The 14,278-nt window shown below is 46.8% G+C and overlaps 5 non-coding genes across 5 annotated transcripts; all 5 read right to left on the reverse strand.

Moving 5' to 3' along the window:
• Window positions 1-1,029: 1,029 nt before the first annotated feature.
• Window positions 1,030-1,101, reverse strand: TRNAC-GCA (transfer RNA cysteine (anticodon GCA)). Its single transcript has one exon. It is a non-coding gene; the product is annotated as a tRNA-Cys (tRNA).
• A 3,736-nt stretch (window positions 1,102-4,837) lies between these two features.
• TRNAC-GCA (transfer RNA cysteine (anticodon GCA)) lies at window positions 4,838-4,909 on the reverse strand. Its single transcript has one exon. It is a non-coding gene; the product is annotated as a tRNA-Cys (tRNA).
• Window positions 4,910-7,699: 2,790 nt separating this feature from the next.
• TRNAC-GCA (transfer RNA cysteine (anticodon GCA)) lies at window positions 7,700-7,771 on the reverse strand. The gene has a single exon. It is a non-coding gene; the product is annotated as a tRNA-Cys (tRNA).
• Window positions 7,772-10,624: 2,853 nt separating this feature from the next.
• Window positions 10,625-10,696, reverse strand: TRNAC-GCA (transfer RNA cysteine (anticodon GCA)). Its single transcript has one exon. It is a non-coding gene; the product is annotated as a tRNA-Cys (tRNA).
• A 2,802-nt stretch (window positions 10,697-13,498) lies between these two features.
• TRNAC-GCA (transfer RNA cysteine (anticodon GCA)) lies at window positions 13,499-13,570 on the reverse strand. Its single transcript has one exon. It is a non-coding gene; the product is annotated as a tRNA-Cys (tRNA).
• Between the last annotated feature and the right edge of the window lie 708 nt (window positions 13,571-14,278).

Consider the following 14,278-nt stretch of genomic DNA (forward strand, 5'->3'; position numbering starts at 1 on the left):
GTCCACGATCCATTATCCCGCAATCTGCTCTCCTTGACATCCACCTCACCTCAGTCCATTTATCCACCGACATCGTCCACGATCCATCTCTTTTAACAGCTTCCATCGTCACGATCTTCACAGGATTCGAACTCTCGACCTCTGCACTCCAAGGCTGCTGCTCTAACCACCAGGCCGTGGGAGCTGCTTGTCAACCAAATGCGGCGACCAAGGTCTAGGTTGTTTTGGCACACAGATTAAATGTACAGAGGAAGGGGGGGGGAGGGTTTTGGTACGGGGCGGTTACTCGAACCTAAGACGGATCTAGCACTCTGCTCGCTGTGTCAAGATCCCTCACAGCTCAGTGGTTAGCCTTGCAGCCTAGCAGCATGAAGGTTGTTTGTTCAAATCCCCTGCTGTATTGGTTGAATTCAACTTCATGGGTTTGAACCCCCTTGGTAGCAGATGGAGGAAATGGCCTTGCTTTTATTGTCCATATATAAAAACATGTGGATGTCGGTGTTCTAAGGGGTTTGGAGTAGTTGGTGGCATGTTCTCGTACCTTATTTTTTTAGATGTAAGTTTTGTCAGACCACAAAAAGATTAAAGTTACATTCGTGGATCTTAAAGGGATACTCGTGTGGCAATTTTTTTTTTTTATTAACCGGTGCCAAAAAGTTATACAGATTTGGAAATGACTTGTATTTAAAGCTCTTAACTCTTCCAATACTTATCAGCTGCTGTATGCTACAAGAGGAAGTTCTATGGTCCTTTTTTTTTTTTTTGGCCCAAAAAAATTTACAATGTCTGTACCTCAACATTGCAAATGTTTTGCAATAAACTACAAACATGAGATATGGTTGAGCTGTAAAGAAAAAATTGTGCATTAGCGGGCACTTGGATTTGAACCAAGGACCTCTTGAACCGGCTCTACCACTGAGCTATACCCCTGCAATATGTGGCACGCATGTACCTCGACATTGCTAATTTTCAGCAATAAACTACATATGTGGGATATGGTTCAGTTCGAAAGCAAAAAAAAGGGGGATTAGGGGGCACTCGGATTTGAACCAAGGACCTCTTGATCTGCAGTCAAATGCTCTACCACTGAGCTATACCCCCACAAGACATGGAAGGCTAAATTAAGCGCACAGAGTGGGGGACTCGAACCTAAGTCCTACCTAGCTCTCGGCTAGCCTGTACTGTCCCAGTTAAATGTATATGAACCGGTGGGAAAAAATGTATTTTTGGAAATCAACTGGTGCCAAAAAGTTATACAGATTTGTACATTACCTACATTTAAAGCTCTCAATCGTTCCAGTACTTATGATCTGCATGTCCTGCGTGCCATAAAGAGAGGGGGGCTCGAATTTAGATATTGCAAGCCTAAGAGGTAGCTCGGTCTTAGGTTCGAGCCCCCCTCTGCTCGTTTTCTCTTTTTTTGTCAAGACAGTTCAAGAACACAGTCCTCCTTGCCATTTTCCAAGTAGCTCTCACGGTCTAGTGGTTAGAGATTCTGCCTTGGAGCACAGAGGTTGGCAGTTCAAGTCCTGTGAAGACACTGAAGCTGGTTTGGAGAAATTGTGGCAGCAGAGCATGGCAATGGAGTATGTTAAGGTGTGTGTGTGTGTGTGTGTGTGTGTGTGTGTGTGTGTGTGTGTGTGGTTGATGGTTGGGCATCCAGAAGGTGTTGGAGGTGTGGATAGCTGTGGTGGTGGTGTGGGTGGTAAGGAAGTGAGTGGTGTGGTTGGGAAGGAAGGTGTGATAGGAAGAAGGTTGGTGATGTGGAAGTGTGTGATGGGCTGGAGGCACTAGAGGGGGAGATCATTTTTCTTGAATATAAAAAAAAAAAAAAGGCAAATAAACACTCCCATTTTTTTATTTTCAACATCCCACATGTTGCAACAGACACAACACCACTTTTGGCAGATCGACAACCTAGAAGCCTCCATTCGATGTAGTCGACCACCTCCCACCACTTCACCCTCTGACCACTTACCTCAACATCTGTTCTCCTTGACATCCTCCTCACCTCAGTCCACCTATCGACATCCTCCAGGTCGACGATCCATTATTCCGCAATCTGCTCTCCTTGACATCCACCTCACCTCAGTCCATTTATCCACCGACATCATCCACGATCCATCTCTTTTAACAGCTTCCATCGTCACGATCTTCACAGGATTCGAACTCTCGACCTCTGCACTCCAAGGCTGCTGCTCTAACCACCAGGCCGTGGGAGCTGCTTGTCAACCAAATGCAGCGACCGAGGTCTAGGTTGTTTTGGCACACAGAGTAACTGTACAGAGGAAGGGGGGGGGGGGGGGGGGGGGGGGTTGGGGCGGGGCGGGGCAGGTCTAGACCACAGTCATCCTTGCCATTTTCCAAGTAGCTCTCATGGTCTAGTGGTTAGAGCTTCTGCCTTGGAGCACAGAGGTTGGCAGTTCAAGTCCTGTGAAGACACTGAAGCTGGTTTGGAGAAATTGTGGCAGCAGAGCATGGCAATGGAGTGTGTGTGTGTGTGTGTGTGTGTGTGTGTGTGTGTGTGTGTGTGTGTGTGTGTGTGGTTGATGGTTGGGCATCCAGAAGGTGTTGGAGGTGTGGATAGCTGTGGTGGTGGTGTGGGTGGTAAGGAAGTGAGTGGTGTGGGTGGGAAGGAAGGTGTGATAGGAAGAAGGTTGGTGATGTGGAAGTGTGTGATGGGCTGGAGGCACTAGAGGGGGAGATCATTTTTCTTGAATATAAAAAAAAAAAAAAGGCAAATAAACACTCCCATTTTTTTATTTTCAACATCCCACATGTTGCAACAGACACAACACCACTTTTGGCAGATCGACAACCTAGAAGCCTCCATTCGATGTAGTCGACCACCTCCCACCACTTCACCCTCTGACCACTTACCTCAACATCTGTTCTCCTTGACATCCTCCTCACCTCAGTCCACCTATCGACATCCTCCAGGTCAACGATCCATTATTCCGCAATCTGCTCTCCTTGACATCCACCTCACCTCAGTCCATTTATCCACCGACATCATCCACGATCCATCTCTTTTAACAGCTTCCATCGTCACGATCTTCACAGGGTTCGAACTCTCGACCTCTGCACTCCAAGGCTGCTGCTCTAACCACCAGGCCGTGGGAGCTGCTTGTCAACCAAATGCAGCGACCGAGGTCTAGGTTGTTTTGGCACACAGAGTAACTGTACAGAGGAAGGGGGGGGGGTTGGGGCGGGGCGGGGCAGGGCAGGTCTAGACCACAGTCCTCCTTGCCATTTTCCAAGTAGCTCTCACGGTCTAGTGGTTAGAGCTTCTGCCTTGGAGCACAGAGGTTGGCAGTTCAAGTCCTGTGAAGACACTGAAGCTGGTTTGGAGAAATTGTGGCAGCAGAGCATGGCAATGGAGTATGTTAAGGTAAGTGTTAGTGTGTGTGTGTGTGTGTGTGGTTGATGGTTGGGCATCCAGGAGGTGTGGATAGCTGTGGTGGTGGTGTGGGTGGTAAGGAAGTGAGTGGTGTGGGTGGGAAGGAAGTTGTGATAGGAAGAAGGTTGGTGATGTGGAAGTGTGTGATGGGCTGGAGGCACAAGAGGGGGAGATCATTTTTCTTGAATATAAAAGAAAAAGGTAAATAAACACTCCCATTTTTTTTATTTTCAACATCCCACATGTTGCAACAGACACAACACCACTTTTGGCAGATCGACAATCTAGAAGCCTCCATTCGATGTAGTCAACCACCTCCCACCACTTCACCCTCTGACCACTTACCTCAACATCTGTTTTCCTTGACATCCTCCTCACCTCAGTCCACCCATCGACATCCTCCAGGTCCACGATCCATTATTCCGCAATCTGCTCTCCTTGACATCCACCTCACCTCAGTCCATTTATGCACCGACATCGTCCACGATCCATCTCTTTTAACAGCTTCCATCGTCACGATCTTCACAGGATTCGAACTCTCGACCTCTGCACTCCAAGGCTGCTGCTCTAACCACCAGGCTGTGGGAGCTGCTTGTCAACCATATGCGGCGACCAAGGTCTAGGTTGTTTTGGCACACAGATTAAATGTACAGAGGAAGGGGGGGGGGGGGAGGGTTTTGGTACGGGGCGGTTACTCGAACCTACAACGGATCTAGCACTCTGCTCGCTGTGTCAAGATCCCTCACAGCTCAGTGGTTAGCCTTGCAGCCTAGCAGCATGAAGGTTGTTTGTTCAAATCCCCTGCTGTATTGGTTGAATCCAACTTCATGGGTTTGAACCCCCTTGGTAGCAGATGGAGGAAATGGCCTTGCTTTTATTGTCCATATATAAAAACATGTGGATGTCGGTGTTCTAAGGGGTTTGGAGTAGTTGGTGGCATGTTCTCGTACCTTATTTTTTTAGTTGTAAGTTTTGTCAGACCACAAAAAGATTAAAGTTACATTCGTGGATCTTAAAGGGATACTCGTGTGGCAATTTTTTTTTTTTATTAACCGGTGCCAAAAAGTTATACAGATTTGGAAATGACTTGTATTTAAAGCTCTTAACTCTTCCAATACTTATCAGCTGCTGTATGCTACAAGAGGAAGTTCTATGGTCCTTTTTTTTTTTTTGGCCCAAAAAAATTTACAATGTCTGTACCTCAACATTGCAAATGTTTTGCAATAAACTACAAACATGAGATATGGTTGAGCTGTAAAGAAAAAATTGTGCATTAGCGGGCACTTGGATTTGAACCAAGGACCTCTTGAACCGGCTCTACCACTGAGCTATACCCCTGCAATATGTGGCACGCATGTACCTCGACATTGCTAATTTTCAGCAATAAACTACATATGTGGGATATGGTTCAGTTCGAAAGCAAAAAAAAGGGGGATTAGGGGGCACTCGGATTTGAACCAAGGACCTCTTGATCTGCAGTCAAATGCTCTACCACTGAGCTATACCCCCACAAGACATGGAAGGCTAAATTAAGCGCACAGAGTGGGGGACTCGAACCTAAGTCCTACCTAGCTCTCGGCTAGCCTGTACTGTCCCAGTTAAATGTATATGAACCGGTGGGAAAAAATGTATTTTTGGAAATCAACTGGTGCCAAAAAGTTATACAGATTTGTACATTACCTACATTTAAAGCTCTCAATCGTTCCAGTACTTATGATCTGCATGTCCTGCGTGCCATAAAGAGAGGGGGGCTCGAATTTAGATATTGCAAGCCTAAGAGGTAGCTCGGTCTTAGGTTCGAGCCCCCCTCTGCTCGTTTTCTCTTTTTTTGTCAAGACAGTTCAAGACCACAGTCCTCCTTGCCATTTTCCAAGTAGCTCTCACGGTCTAGTGGTTAGAGCTTCTGCCTTGGAGCACAGAGGTTGGCAGTTCAAGTCCTGTGAAGACACTGAAGCTGGTTTGAAGAAATTGTGGCAGCAGAGCATGGCAATGGAGTATGTTAAGGTAAGTGTTAGTGTGTGTGTGTGTGTGTGTGGTTGATGGTTGGGCATCCAGAAGGTGTTGGAGGTGTGGATAGCTGTGGTGGTGGTGTGGGTGGTAAGGAAGTGAGTGGTGTGGGTGGGAAGGAAGGTGTGATAGGAAGAAGGTTGGTGATGTGGAAGTGTGTGATGGGCTGGAGGCACTAGAGGGGGAGATCATTTTTCTTGAATATAAAAAAAAAAAAGGCAAATAAACACTCCCATTTTTTTATTTTCAACATCCCACATGTTGCAACAGACACAACACCACTTTTGGCAGATCGACAACCTAGAAGCCTCCATTCGATGTAGTCGACCACCTCCCACCACTTCACCCTCTGACCACTTACCTCAACATCTGTTCTCCTTGACATCCTCCTCACCTCAGTCCACCTATCGACATCCTCCAGGTCCACGATCCATTATTCCACAATCTGCTCTCCTTGACATCCACCTCACCTCAGTCCATTTATCCACCAACATCATCCACGATCCATCTCTTTTAACAGCTTCCATCGTCACGATCTTCACAGGATTCGAACTCTCGACCTCTGCACTCCAAGGCTGCTGCTCTAACCACCAGGCCGTGGGAGCTGCTTGTCAACCAAACGCAGCGACCGAGGTCTAGGTTGTTTTGGCACACAGAGTAACTGTACAGAGGAAGGGGGGGGGGGGTTGGGGCGGGGCGGGGCAGGTCTAGACCACAGTCATCCTTGCCATTTTCCAAGTAGCTCTCACGGTCTAGTGGTTAGAGCTTCTGCCTTGGAGCACAGAGGTTGGCAGTTCAAGTCCTGTGAAGACACTGAAGCTGGTTTGGAGAATTTGTGGCAGCAGAGCATGGCAATGGAGTATGTTAAGGTAAGTGTTAGTGTGTGTGTGTGTGTGGTTGATGGTTGGGCATCCAGGAGGTGTGGATAGCTGTGGTGGTGGTGTGGGTGGTAAGGAAGTGAGTGGTGTGGGTGGGAAGGAAGTTGTGATAGGAAGAAGGTTGGTGATGTGGAAGTGTGTGATGGGCTGGAGGCACAAGAGGGGGAGATCATTTTTCTTGAATATAAAAGAAAAAGGTAAATAAACACTCCCATTTTTTTTATTTTCAACATCCCACATGTTGCAACAGACACAACACCACTTTTGGCAGATCGACAATCTAGAAGCCTCCATTCGATGTAGTCAACCACCTCCCACCACTTACCTCAACATCTGTTTTCCTTGACATCCTCCTCACCTCAGTCCACCCATCGACATCCTCCAGGTCCACGATCCATTATCCCGCAATCTGCTCTCCTTGACATCCACCTCACCTCAGTCCATTTATCCACCGACATCGTCCACGATCCATCTCTTTTAACAGCTTCCATCGTCACGATCTTCACAGGATTCGAACTCTCGACCTCTGCACTCCAAGGCTGCTGCTCTAACCACCAGGCCGTGGGAGCTGCTTGTCAACCAAATGCGGCGACCAAGGTCTAGGTTGTTTTGGCACACAGATTAAATGTACAGAGGAAGGGGGGGGGAGGGTTTTGGTACGGGGCGGTTACTCGAACCTAAGACGGATCTAGCACTCTGCTCGCTGTGTCAAGATCCCTCACAGCTCAGTGGTTAGCCTTGCAGCCTAGCAGCATGAAGGTTGTTTGTTCAAATCCCCTGCTGTATTGGTTGAATTCAACTTCATGGGTTTGAACCCCCTTGGTAGCAGATGGAGGAAATGGCCTTGCTTTTATTGTCCATATATAAAAACATGTGGATGTCGGTGTTCTAAGGGGTTTGGAGTAGTTGGTGGCATGTTCTCGTACCTTATTTTTTTAGATGTAAGTTTTGTCAGACCACAAAAAGATTAAAGTTACATTCGTGGATCTTAAAGGGATACTCGTGTGGCAATTTTTTTTTTTTATTAACCGGTGCCAAAAAGTTATACAGATTTGGAAATGACTTGTATTTAAAGCTCTTAACTCTTCCAATACTTATCAGCTGCTGTATGCTACAAGAGGAAGTTCTATGGTCCTTTTTTTTTTTTTTGGCCCAAAAAAATTTACAATGTCTGTACCTCAACATTGCAAATGTTTTGCAATAAACTACAAACATGAGATATGGTTGAGCTGTAAAGAAAAAATTGTGCATTAGCGGGCACTTGGATTTGAACCAAGGACCTCTTGAACCGGCTCTACCACTGAGCTATACCCCTGCAATATGTGGCACGCATGTACCTCGACATTGCTAATTTTCAGCAATAAACTACATATGTGGGATATGGTTCAGTTCGAAAGCAAAAAAAAGGGGGATTAGGGGGCACTCGGATTTGAACCAAGGACCTCTTGATCTGCAGTCAAATGCTCTACCACTGAGCTATACCCCCACAAGACATGGAAGGCTAAATTAAGCGCACAGAGTGGGGGACTCGAACCTAAGTCCTACCTAGCTCTCGGCTAGCCTGTACTGTCCCAGTTAAATGTATATGAACCGGTGGGAAAAAATGTATTTTTGGAAATCAACTGGTGCCAAAAAGTTATACAGATTTGTACATTACCTACATTTAAAGCTCTCAATCGTTCCAGTACTTATGATCTGCATGTCCTGCGTGCCATAAAGAGAGGGGGGCTCGAATTTAGATATTGCAAGCCTAAGAGGTAGCTCGGTCTTAGGTTCGAGCCCCCCTCTGCTCGTTTTCTCTTTTTTTGTCAAGACAGTTCAAGAACACAGTCCTCCTTGCCATTTTCCAAGTAGCTCTCACGGTCTAGTGGTTAGAGATTCTGCCTTGGAGCACAGAGGTTGGCAGTTCAAGTCCTGTGAAGACACTGAAGCTGGTTTGGAGAAATTGTGGCAGCAGAGCATGGCAATGGAGTATGTTAAGGTGTGTGTGTGTGTGTGTGTGTGTGTGTGTGTGTGTGTGTGTGTGTGTGGTTGATGGTTGGGCATCCAGAAGGTGTTGGAGGTGTGGATAGCTGTGGTGGTGGTGTGGGTGGTAAGGAAGTGAGTGGTGTGGTTGGGAAGGAAGGTGTGATAGGAAGAAGGTTGGTGATGTGGAAGTGTGTGATGGGCTGGAGGCACTAGAGGGGGAGATCATTTTTCTTGAATATAAAAAAAAAAAAAAGGCAAATAAACACTCCCATTTTTTTATTTTCAACATCCCACATGTTGCAACAGACACAACACCACTTTTGGCAGATCGACAACCTAGAAGCCTCCATTCGATGTAGTCGACCACCTCCCACCACTTCACCCTCTGACCACTTACCTCAACATCTGTTCTCCTTGACATCCTCCTCACCTCAGTCCACCTATCGACATCCTCCAGGTCGACGATCCATTATTCCGCAATCTGCTCTCCTTGACATCCACCTCACCTCAGTCCATTTATCCACCGACATCATCCACGATCCATCTCTTTTAACAGCTTCCATCGTCACGATCTTCACAGGATTCGAACTCTCGACCTCTGCACTCCAAGGCTGCTGCTCTAACCACCAGGCCGTGGGAGCTGCTTGTCAACCAAATGCAGCGACCGAGGTCTAGGTTGTTTTGGCACACAGAGTAACTGTACAGAGGAAGGGGGGGGGGGGGGGGGGGGGGGGGGGGGGGTTGGGGCGGGGCGGGGCAGGTCTAGACCACAGTCATCCTTGCCATTTTCCAAGTAGCTCTCACGGTCTAGTGGTTAGAGCTTCTGCCTTGGAGCACAGAGGTTGGCAGTTCAAGTCCTGTGAAGACACTGAAGCTGGTTTGGAGAAATTGTGGCAGCAGAGCATGGCAATGGAGTATGTTAAGGTAAGTGTTAGTGTGTGTGTGTGTGTGTGTGGTTGATGGTTGGGCATCCAGGAGGTGTGGATAGCTGTGGTGGTGGTGTGGGTGGTAAGGAAGTGAGTGGTGTGGGTGGGAAGGAAGTTGTGATAGGAAGAAGGTTGGTGATGTGGAAGTGTGTGATGGGCTGGAGGCACAAGAGGGGGAGATCATTTTTCTTGAATATAAAAGAAAAAGGTAAATAAACACTCCCATTTTTTTTATTTTCAACATCCCACATGTTGCAACAGACACAACACCACTTTTGGCAGATCGACAATCTAGAAGCCTCCATTCGATGTAGTCAACCACCTCCCACCACTTCACCCTCTGACCACTTACCTCAACATCTGTTTTCCTTGACATCCTCCTCACCTCAGTCCACCCATCGACATCCTCCAGGTCCACGATCCATTATTCCGCAATCTGCTCTCCTTGACATCCACCTCACCTCAGTCCATTTATGCACCGACATCGTCCACGATCCATCTCTTTTAACAGCTTCCATCGTCACGATCTTCACAGGATTCGAACTCTCGACCTCTGCACTCCAAGGCTGCTGCTCTAACCACCAGGCTGTGGGAGCTGCTTGTCAACCATATGCGGCGACCAAGGTCTAGGTTGTTTTGGCACACAGATTAAATGTACAGAGGAAGGGGGGGGGGGGGGAGGGTTTTGGTACGGGGCGGTTACTCGAACCTACAACGGATCTAGCACTCTGCTCGCTGTGTCAAGATCCCTCACAGCTCAGTGGTTAGCCTTGCAGCCTAGCAGCATGAAGGTTGTTTGTTCAAATCCCCTGCTGTATTGGTTGAATCCAACTTCATGGGTTTGAACCCCCTTGGTAGCAGATGGAGGAAATGGCCTTGCTTTTATTGTCCATATATAAAAACATGTGGATGTCGGTGTTCTAAGGGGTTTGGAGTAGTTGGTGGCATGTTCTCGTACCTTATTTTTTTAGTTGTAAGTTTTGTCAGACCACAAAAAGATTAAAGTTACATTCGTGGATCTTAAAGGGATACTCGTGTGGCAATTTTTTTTTTTTATTAACCGGTGCCAAAAAGTTATACAGATTTGGAAATGACTTGTATTTAAAGCTCTTAACTCTTCCAATACTTATCAGCTGCTGTATGCTACAAGAGGAAGTTCTATGGTCCTTTTTTTTTTTTTGGCCCAAAAAAATTTACAATGTCTGTACCTCAACATTGCAAATGTTTTGCAATAAACTACAAACATGAGATATGGTTGAGCTGTAAAGAAAAAATTGTGCATTAGCGGGCACTTGGATTTGAACCAAGGACCTCTTGAACCGGCTCTACCACTGAGCTATACCCCTGCAATATGTGGCACGCATGTACCTCGACATTGCTAATTTTCAGCAATAAACTACATATGTGGGATATGGTTCAGTTCGAAAGCAAAAAAAAGGGGGATTAGGGGGCACTCGGATTTGAACCAAGGACCTCTTGATCTGCAGTCAAATGCTCTACCACTGAGCTATACCCCCACAAGACATGGAAGGCTAAATTAAGCGCACAGAGTGGGGGACTCGAACCTAAGTCCTACCTAGCTCTCGGCTAGCCTGTACTGTCCCAGTTAAATGTATATGAACCGGTGGGAAAAAATGTATTTTTGGAAATCAACTGGTGCCAAAAAGTTATACAGATTTGTACATTACCTACATTTAAAGCTCTCAATCGTTCCAGTACTTATGATCTGCATGTCCTGCGTGCCATAAAGAGAGGGGGGCTCGAATTTAGATATTGCAAGCCTAAGAGGTAGCTCGGTCTTAGGTTCGAGCCCCCCTCTGCTCGTTTTCTCTTTTTTTGTCAAGACAGTTCAAGACCACAGTCCTCCTTGCCATTTTCCAAGTAGCTCTCACGGTCTAGTGGTTAGAGCTTCTGCCTTGGAGCACAGAGGTTGGCAGTTCAAGTCCTGTGAAGACACTGAAGCTGGTTTGAAGAAATTGTGGCAGCAGAGCATGGCAATGGAGTATGTTAAGGTAAGTGTTAGTGTGTGTGTGTGTGTGTGTGGTTGATGGTTGGGCATCCAGAAGGTGTTGGAGGTGTGGATAGCTGTGGTGGTGGTGTGGGTGGTAAGGAAGTGAGTGGTGTGGGTGGGAAGGAAGGTGTGATAGGAAGAAGGTTGGTGATGTGGAAGTGTGTGATGGGCTGGAGGCACTAGAGGGGGAGATCATTTTTCTTGAATATAAAAAAAAAAAAGGCAAATAAACACTCCCATTTTTTTATTTTCAACATCCCACATGTTGCAACAGACACAACACCACTTTTGGCAGATCGACAACCTAGAAGCCTCCATTCGATGTAGTCGACCACCTCCCACCACTTCACCCTCTGACCACTTACCTCAACATCTGTTCTCCTTGACATCCTCCTCACCTCAGTCCACCTATCGACATCCTCCAGGTCCACGATCCATTATTCCACAATCTGCTCTCCTTGACATCCACCTCACCTCAGTCCATTTATCCACCAACATCATCCACGATCCATCTCTTTTAACAGCTTCCATCGTCACGATCTTCACAGGATTCGAACTCTCGACCTCTGCACTCCAAGGCTGCTGCTCTAACCACCAGGCCGTGGGAGCTGCTTGTCAACCAAACGCAGCGACCGAGGTCTAGGTTGTTTTGGCACACAGAGTAACTGTACAGAGGAAGGGGGGGGGGGGTTGGGGCGGGGCGGGGCAGGTCTAGACCACAGTCATCCTTGCCATTTTCCAAGTAGCTCTCACGGTCTAGTGGTTAGAGCTTCTGCCTTGGAGCACAGAGGTTGGCAGTTCAAGTCCTGTGAAGACACTGAAGCTGGTTTGGAGAATTTGTGGCAGCAGAGCATGGCAATGGAGTATGTTAAGGTAAGTGTTAGTGTGTGTGTGTGTGTGTGTGTGTGTGTGGTTGATGGTTGGGCATCCAGGAGGTGTGGATAGCTGTGGTGGTGGTGTGGGTGGTAAGGAAGTGAGTGGTGTGGGTGGGAAGGAAGTTGTGATAGGAAGAAGGTTGGTGATGTGGAAGTGTGTGATGGGCTGGAGGCACAAGAGGGGGAGATCATTTTTCTTGAATATAAAAGAAAAAGGTAAATAAACACTCCCATTTTTTTTATTTTCAACATCCCACATGTTGCAACAGACACAACACCACTTTTGGCAGATCGACAATCTAGAAGCCTCCATTCGATGTAGTCAACCACCTCCCACCACTTACCTCAACATCTGTTTTCCTTGACATCCTCCTCACCTCAGTCCACCCATCGACATCCTCCAGGTCCACGATCCATTATCCCGCAATCTGCTCTCCTTGACATCCACCTCACCTCAGTCCATTTATCCACCGACATCGTCCACGATCCATCTCTTTTAACAGCTTCCATCGTCACGATCTTCACAGGATTCGAACTCTCGACCTCTGCACTCCAAGGCTGCTGCTCTAACCACCAGGCCGTGGGAGCTGCTTGTCAACCAAATGCGGCGACCAAGGTCTAGGTTGTTTTGGCACACAGATTAAATGTACAGAGGAAGGGGGGGGGAGGGTTTTGGTACGGGGCGGTTACTCGAACCTAAGACGGATCTAGCACTCTGCTCGCTGTGTCAAGATCCCTCACAGCTCAGTGGTTAGCCTTGCAGCCTAGCAGCATGAAGGTTGTTTGTTCAAATCCCCTGCTGTATTGGTTGAATTCAACTTCATGGGTTTGAACCCCCTTGGTAGCAGATGGAGGAAATGGCCTTGCTTTTATTGTCCATATATAAAAACATGTGGATGTCGGTGTTCTAAGGGGTTTGGAGTAGTTGGTGGCATGTTCTCGTACCTTATTTTTTTAGATGTAAGTTTTGTCAGACCACAAAAAGATTAAAGTTACATTCGTGGATCTTAAAGGGATACTCGTGTGGCAATTTTTTTTTTTTATTAACCGGTGCCAAAAAGTTATACAGATTTGGAAATGACTTGTATTTAAAGCTCTTAACTCTTCCAATACTTATCAGCTGCTGTATGCTACAAGAGGAAGTTCTATGGTCCTTTTTTTTTTTTTTGGCCCAAAAAAATTTACAATGTCTGTACCTCAACATTGCAAATGTTTTGCAATAAACTACAAACATGAGATATGGTTGAGCTGTAAAGAAAAAATTGTGCATTAGCGGGCACTTGGATTTGAACCAAGGACCTCTTGAACCGGCTCTACCACTGAGCTATACCCCTGCAATATGTGGCACGCATGTACCTCGACATTGCTAATTTTCAGCAATAAACTACATATGTGGGATATGGTTCAGTTCGAAAGCAAAAAAAAGGGGGATTAGGGGGCACTCGGATTTGAACCAAGGACCTCTTGATCTGCAGTCAAATGCTCTACCACTGAGCTATACCCCCACAAGACATGGAAGGCTAAATTAAGCGCACAGAGTGGGGGACTCGAACCTAAGTCCTACCTAGCTCTCGGCTAGCCTGTACTGTCCCAGTTAAATGTATATGAACCGGTGGGAAAAAATGTATTTTTGGAAATCAACTGGTGCCAAAAAGTTATACAGATTTGTACATTACCTACATTTAAAGCTCTCAATCGTTCCAGTACTTATGATCTGCATGTCCTGCGTGCCATAAAGAGAGGGGGGCTCGAATTTAGATATTGCAAGCCTAAGAGGTAGCTCGGTCTTAGGTTCGAGCCCCCCTCTGCTCGTTTTCTCTTTTTTTGTCAAGACAGTTCAAGAACACAGTCCTCCTTGCCATTTTCCAAGTAGCTCTCACGGTCTAGTGGTTAGAGATTCTGCCTTGGAGCACAGAGGTTGGCAGTTCAAGTCCTGTGAAGACACTGAAGCTGGTTTGGAGAAATTGTGGCAGCAGAGCATGGCAATGGAGTATGTTAAGGTGTGTGTGTGTGTGTGTGTGTGTGTGTGTGTGTGTGTGTGTGTGTGGTTGATGGTTGGGCATCCAGAAGGTGTTGGAGGTGTGGATAGCTGTGGTGGTGGTGTGGGTGGTAAGGAAGTGAGTGGTGTGGTTGGGAAGGAAGGTGTGATAGGAAGAAGGTTGGTGATGTGGAAGTGTGTGATGGGCTGGAGGCACTAGAGGGGGAGATCATTT

The sequence above is a fragment of the Hyla sarda genome, chromosome 3 (assembly GCF_029499605.1).
Source record: "Hyla sarda isolate aHylSar1 chromosome 3, aHylSar1.hap1, whole genome shotgun sequence".
In the NCBI taxonomy this organism is placed as follows: Eukaryota; Metazoa; Chordata; class Amphibia; order Anura; family Hylidae; genus Hyla; species Hyla sarda.